The sequence below is a fragment of the Octopus bimaculoides genome, chromosome 3 (assembly GCF_001194135.2).
Source record: "Octopus bimaculoides isolate UCB-OBI-ISO-001 chromosome 3, ASM119413v2, whole genome shotgun sequence".
NCBI lineage: Eukaryota > Metazoa > Mollusca > Cephalopoda > Octopoda > Octopodidae > Octopus > Octopus bimaculoides.
Genome location: NC_068983.1, coordinates 147,787,840 through 147,794,697, shown reverse-complemented (window position 1 = coordinate 147,794,697; position 6,858 = coordinate 147,787,840). Strand labels below are relative to the sequence as shown.

Sequence of the window (6,858 nt, the reverse complement as noted above, 5' to 3'; positions counted from 1 at the left end):
TGTGTGTTTGTGTGTCTGTGTTTGGTCCCCCCACCATCGCTTGACAACTGATGCTGGTGTGTTTAAGTCCCCGTAACTTAGCGGTTCGGCAAAAAGAGACCGATAGAATAAGTACTAGGCTTACAAAGAATAAGTCCTAGGGTCGATTTTCTCGACTAAATGCGGTGCTCCAGCATGGCCGCAGTCAAATGACTGAAACAAGTAAAAGAGTAAAAGAGTATGTATATATGTATCTATATATATATGTATATCTGTTTGTGTGTGTGTAGATGCTTGTGTGTATATGTGTGTTTGTTTGAGTGTGTACTTATGTTTGTCGGTATTGCTATTAGTTCATGCATGTTTGTGGTTGTGCCTTTATGTAACAAGCATATGTGCATGTGTGCATCTATTTTATATTCATAAGAGATTTGACACAAGAGCTTCTAAATATGAGAATATATTTGTGGTTATCATTTTCACATATTCTTCTCTTTTACTAAGGCATCTCACGTATTTTCTCTTACATCTAATTTACACTGAAATGCATTAAACAATACTCTGTTAATATCTCGTTCAATTTTCACTGTTCATCTCTGTTTACCTCTTTCTTTCTTTCTTCCTTTTCTTTCTGAAGCCGTGTGTGACCAATATTTCTTGACGAATATCTTTCCAGCAATAAACAGACTACATGTTAGTTTGATAGCTCTGACGGAAACAGACGACTATAAAACAGTGTGTGGCATTGTAAAACGTCTCTAAGTTTGCTATTATATATGCACAGGTCTAAATGTTTCTGGCCAGTGTGAGTAGGACACTGGTGAGATTATGACACAGCTATGTCGTAAAATCGCTAACCGGCGTTGTGTGTTCTATTTATTAACCCTATGCCTGCTGAACAACTATTGTCGGCATTGGTTTTCATTTTCGACATTATATATCCAATTATATTGCAATCAATCTAACGAAGTAATTGCTTTTTTAAGCATTTATACGCATCTTAGATGTTTCAGTTAAGTTGCTGTACTTGGAAGCAAATTTTGAACGCAGTTCCGCACAGATCATTCACTCATTCGCTTATTCACTTATTCGCATAATGTATCCTTTTCTTTTCTCCAACTTGGTTTTCTCTCTCTTCCTTATGTAATCTCTTGAATCGTTGTTGTCATGTATACAAACTCTCTCACACATATATACATATATATATAACGTATATATGTATGTGCTTCGTTATATGTGTGTGCGTGTGCGTGTATAAGGATATATAATACGATTTGTCTTACTGTTTCAAGGAAGAGAAATGCTAAAGGCCTTCGCGTGTTTTTCTAGAGTGGCATGATAAAATTCTAAAGGATAAAATTCTAATGTCTTGCAAAGGAAAGATTGGCAGCGCTTGTAGCTTGAGATGTGGCACATACTAAACATTAAGAATGGCACGAAGAAAATAGTAGAACGTGTCGAGTGTGAATTAGTGTCCGTTTATATTTAGAAGAAAATAAAACGTATTATAATACATAAAACAGACTTTTATTTTATTAGGAACTGAAGCTTCTTGGATTTTTACTGTGAGATCAAAGTTATTAACCAAAAGTTTTACTTATAGTCATACTGCTTCTCTGTTTTAATCGTTTGAATAATCGACTGTGTAACGACTGATGAAGATTGTTTTTAAAGATGATAATGATGATGATGATTTCAACTATAAGCACAATGCTTGGAATCTACGGGGAGTGAGGAAAATAAGTTCTTGACTGGTACTTATTTAGCTACCCCGAAAGGATGAAAGGCAAAATCTTCCACGGCGGAATTAAAACCCAAGACCTAAAGACGGACAAAATGACATTTAGCCTTTCACTCGGTGTGGTAAAAATTCTGGCAGCTAGCTGCTTAATAACAACAACAACAGCAATAATAATAATAATAATAATAATAATAATAATAATATTGCGTGTGTAAACTGGGAATGCATACAATGAGTTTCTCTGCCCCAGGTGTACGGAAAACACTCGGCAAGAAATGGAAGAAAATTTAAAGAAAGAAGAAAAAAAACTTAATAATAATAATAATAATAATAATAATAATAATAATAATAATAATAATAATAATAATAATATCTAATTCCCGAAAATGAATGATAAACTGCCAGTGGAACAGAAGGGATGCAGGGGGAAAAGCCGAGGGACAAAAGATCAACTTTTGATAGGCAGAATGGTGCTGAGCGACTGCAAGAAATGACTTACTATCCTGGATATGGCGTGGATCAATTATAAGAAAGGGTATGACATGGTTCCCTGTTCCTGGATTTTAGAAAGTATTGTATTGGCACAGGTGTTTGATAACATCTTAAATTTTATCTGGAGATCAATGAAGAATTGGAATACAGAGTTAGCATCATATGGACAATTTTTGGCGAGGATTGACATCAAAAGAAGCATATTTCAGAGACATCGCCTATTACCATTGCTATTTGTGATTTGTATGATACCCCTCACACGGATACTACGAAAAGTGACATCGGTGTACACATTGAGAAGTGGTGGAGAAAAATTAAATAATCTATTATGTATAAATGACTTAACGTGAAATAAATGGTCTGATCACAACAGTGCAGATATTCGGTAAGGATGTTGGGATGGAATTTGGGACTAAAAAGGTGGGTATGTTTAGGTAGTATCGTCTGATGGTGAGAAAATCAAGGCCGTTGAGACTGATGGATATAGGTAACTGGGTATTTTAGAGTATGACAAGATCAAGGAAGATGACATTAAGGAAAGCTTTAGGCGAGAATATCTCAGACGAACCAAATAAATTATGGGAAGTAGACTCAATAGAAAGAATAAGATCAGGGCAATGAACACATGGGCTGTTTCCTTAATGCGATACAGCACAGGCGTCGTTAGATGGACAAAGAACAAGCGTGAGGAAATGGATAGAAAAACCAGGAAAGTGATGACAATTAACAAGGAACCACACCCCAAAATTGAAATTGTATGTGCCTAGGAACAATGGAAGAAGAGGCCTCATTGGATGCAATATTTGTGTAGCTGACGAGAAGTCTGGGATATTACATCAAACAGCAGAGTGAATCCTTGCTCGCTGTTGTTAGAAATGATAACACGATACCTACCGAAAATATGACGCGCCCAAAAACATTTAAACAACAAGATAAAAAACAAAGAATAAACAACTGAAAAATGAAAACAATGCATGGGCAATGGCTCAGAGAAATTTAAGGGAAAGACAAGATTAACATTTGGAGATAAAAGTGATGAAAGTGATGAAAGTGATCTGAAAGGATGCACTGTGGTACCCAAGGACAATCTCTGAGAACTAATTACACCAAGTTCCAAATAGATAAGAGCAGTGAATCATCCTTTTGAAGGATGTGTAGCAGCAAAAACGAAACTATCCCACATATTGTGAGTAAGTGTAACGAGCTGGTCCAAAAGCACTATAAAAGGAGGCACAGTAACGTGGCTAAGTTTACTCACTGGAGACTGTGAAACGTACGGTCTGGGAACAGCACGGAAATGGTACAAACAGGAACTAGAGGGCGTTACTGAGAACAATGAATATAAGATCCTGTGGGATTTTACTATCCACTGAGAATCCCTAATTGATGCTTGAAGACCAGACATTGTTGTGGTGGATATAGAAAAAAAGGAAACCGAGATCATGGATATTGCCATTCCTGGAGATGCACACGTAGATGACTAAGAGCTGGAAAAGATGAAGAGATATAGACTACTAAAAGATGAAAATGCAAGAATCTGGGCTATGAGAAGAGTAATTGTTATCCCAGTAGTTGTAAGGGCACTCGGAGCACTAGCAGCCATGTTCGAGGAAAATGTCAGAGAAATTGGAATTGACATGAGGGAAGAGCAGATCCACAAAAAAATGCTTTGTTGGGGACAGCTAGGATTTCAAGATTAGCACTTGAGTGTTGAGTGTCATCCACGATAAGTTAATTGACAGGTACCAAAGAGAGATCCTGTGAAACCTCTGACAATAGGTTGCTGTCCGCTCTCACAGAATCAACCAGAGTAAATAAGACTGAAAGCTCTGAAAAGTAAAATAATAATAATAATAATAATAATAATAATAATAATAATAATAATAATAATAATAATAATAATAATAATAATAATGGATATCATTGTAGGAAGATAAATATTAATAGCAAAATTATATTAAGCAGCATATTAACCACGATACTATAGCTAGACACAAGTGCATGAAAACTTTGGATCCTATTTGTTGTTAAAATGAAAAGTATTTCAACACAACGAATGCTGATTATAACAGCTCTACTACTACTACTACTACTACTACTACTACTACTACTACTACTACTACTACTACTACTACTACTACTGCTGCTGCTGCTGCTGCTGCTGCTGCTGCCACAACAACTACTACTACTGATGATGATGAGGATGATTATACGAAAGGTAGAAACCATGTTAATAATAAACTAACTAGGCAAAAATGATAGCTCAAGTAGAAAGGACAATTGGAAGACAATTAACTATGGCAATAATTGCAGGAAAAATAATGTAGTAACGTTTAGGCCAAAATACTCGAGTAGCAATTAAGCCTGAACGTGGAAATAGAATATAATTAACCGATGATCCTTAAGTAAAGCCTACTCACCTTACCTATAACCCCACTCGAACTAATGCGGTAGAAATAAAAATTATAGACGATTATGTAAGAGAAGCATAGTATGGTTTAATCCATCATGCACATTAAATTTTGCAACCAACATAACTTTAGAAAAACATTTCTTTATGTCTAGCTCATACTGAAAGATTTTAACAGACGTTCTGTGAAGCTGGTCAACTCCCCAACATTTAATATTGTCCAATACATAGCTAAGATTCAACAATACAAAATTAGACAGTTTATTTTCTAATTATAAAATCCCTAAAATTAACAATCTAAACAATAGCATTTATCCACCGAGATCTAATAATCAGGAAAATAACACACATCGTAGTACAACAATAAGCAATAATCCAAACGCATCCATTCGAGTAAACGAACTCTACAATTTTAGAAATAGTTCCTTGTATCCTACTTGCTGGATATTCCTTGGTAAGAGTGTTGTATATAAATGTTCCGTGCGTTTACTTGGAAATGTCTATGTATATATATAGGAGTGACCTCAAACAGGATTAAATGCAAATATTGCAGTCTCACTTGCAGATTTACGGATCGATGTAAAGCTAATTTTACACCTTTAGATAGTTTTTCATGTTGTTAAAGAAATTGAGTATGAACAACCATATAAATGTAGTTACGATACATGTAATTGTGTAAATCAAATCCCTTTAACCAACGAGATTATGTTATACGGTGTCCACACATGCATCGTATGTCCTACCAACACAATACTAAATAATAACCTTCTAACTTAAGCCTAAATGCACAATTATTATTACAATTACTATTCAAGCGTTATAGGTCTGTCCCTTCTAATTACTATGACTTCTACTTTTCTATGTTCCTGTATTTCTACCTTGCCAAGCTGATTTTCATTAGCAATTCAGTATTACTTCATTGATAGTAATAATAAAATACGATTAACGAATATCTTTAATTCATGAACTAATTAGCTTTAAACCTTTTCTTATAAACTAATTATACTATGGCTCCCGAATGTGCTGATGCTCCTTTCTGTATTTCAGTCGTAACTAAACTATTAACGTAAACCTTGTGCTCTAATAACACTACCAGTTAACTAAAATTTAACCCCTTTAATTTATTTCCAGATTTGTTTCTTGTACTTTTTTTTTATTATATGTGATTCCTCAATTTTAGCTTGCCATTTTCATTTACATAATATATAATCTTAACTACAGTGTAGTATATCATAATATTTAAGATTGATTGTGGAATAGCTTGATAGGCCATGAATCGATGTATGTATGTATGTATGTATGTATGTATGTATGTATGTATGTATGTGAATATCTCCTGCATAGGTATGAATATGTATGTGTATATATATGTGTGTGTATATATACGCAAATAATGATATAGACTGATTTGGTCAAGTAAGCAAAATGATGAACTACTATTTATGAAATTACTATTTGATATAATTTTTTTGTGTCCGAACTGATGAGAGAGAGAGAGAACGAGAGAGGGCGTGTGTATGTGAATACATGTGTAAGAGTGTATCTGGGAATATTAATATTAGGTGTATGTTTGTGTGTATTAGTGCCATTATCAAAGGTCTTAGAATGACATGTCTGTCTTAAATAAGTAGTGCGTGAAATTCCAGTTGTTTTGGTCGCTTTGCTATGCACCTAAGTACCTCGACTAAAGCAAAAACATGGTCTTTAACAAACCAAGTCTCCTCTGTCGATCTTTAACCCTGTAGAATTTAGATTTCTTTGTCAAATGTAATGTTTATTTATTCACATTGTTGTGAACTAATCATACGTCATCTTGTAGCGTTGAATTTTCAGATATTTGATTACTTAATTTCAAAATGACATTGTAGGATTAGAAACCAGGTCTGGCCAGTTTGAACAAAAAGGAAGTAGAATATTTGAGCCAGATACGGCCGGTTTAAATGTTAAAGTGTTAAACCCTATTTATTTTTCCTTCACGTCTCTGCATACATTGCTTGCTTATTTATTCCTTTATTTTATTTATCTCACTCTGCTTTCTTCGTCATATAATTTATTCATTTAGACACAACGTTTGTTGTCGGCACTCTGTCGCTTACGACATCGAGGGTTCCAGTTGATCCGATGAACGGAACAGCCTGCTCGTGAAATTAACGTGCAAGTGGCTGAGCACTCCACAGACACGTGTACCCTTAACGTAGTTCTCGGGGACAATCAGCGTGACACAGTGTGACAAGGC

General features: G+C 34.9%; 1 long non-coding RNA gene across 1 annotated transcript in view; it reads right to left on the bottom strand.

Moving 5' to 3' along the window:
• The window catches only part of LOC128247353 (uncharacterized), a 60,018-nt gene that overhangs the window by 23,515 nt on the left and 29,645 nt on the right, over nucleotides 1-6,858 (bottom strand). The window lies entirely within an intron of this gene.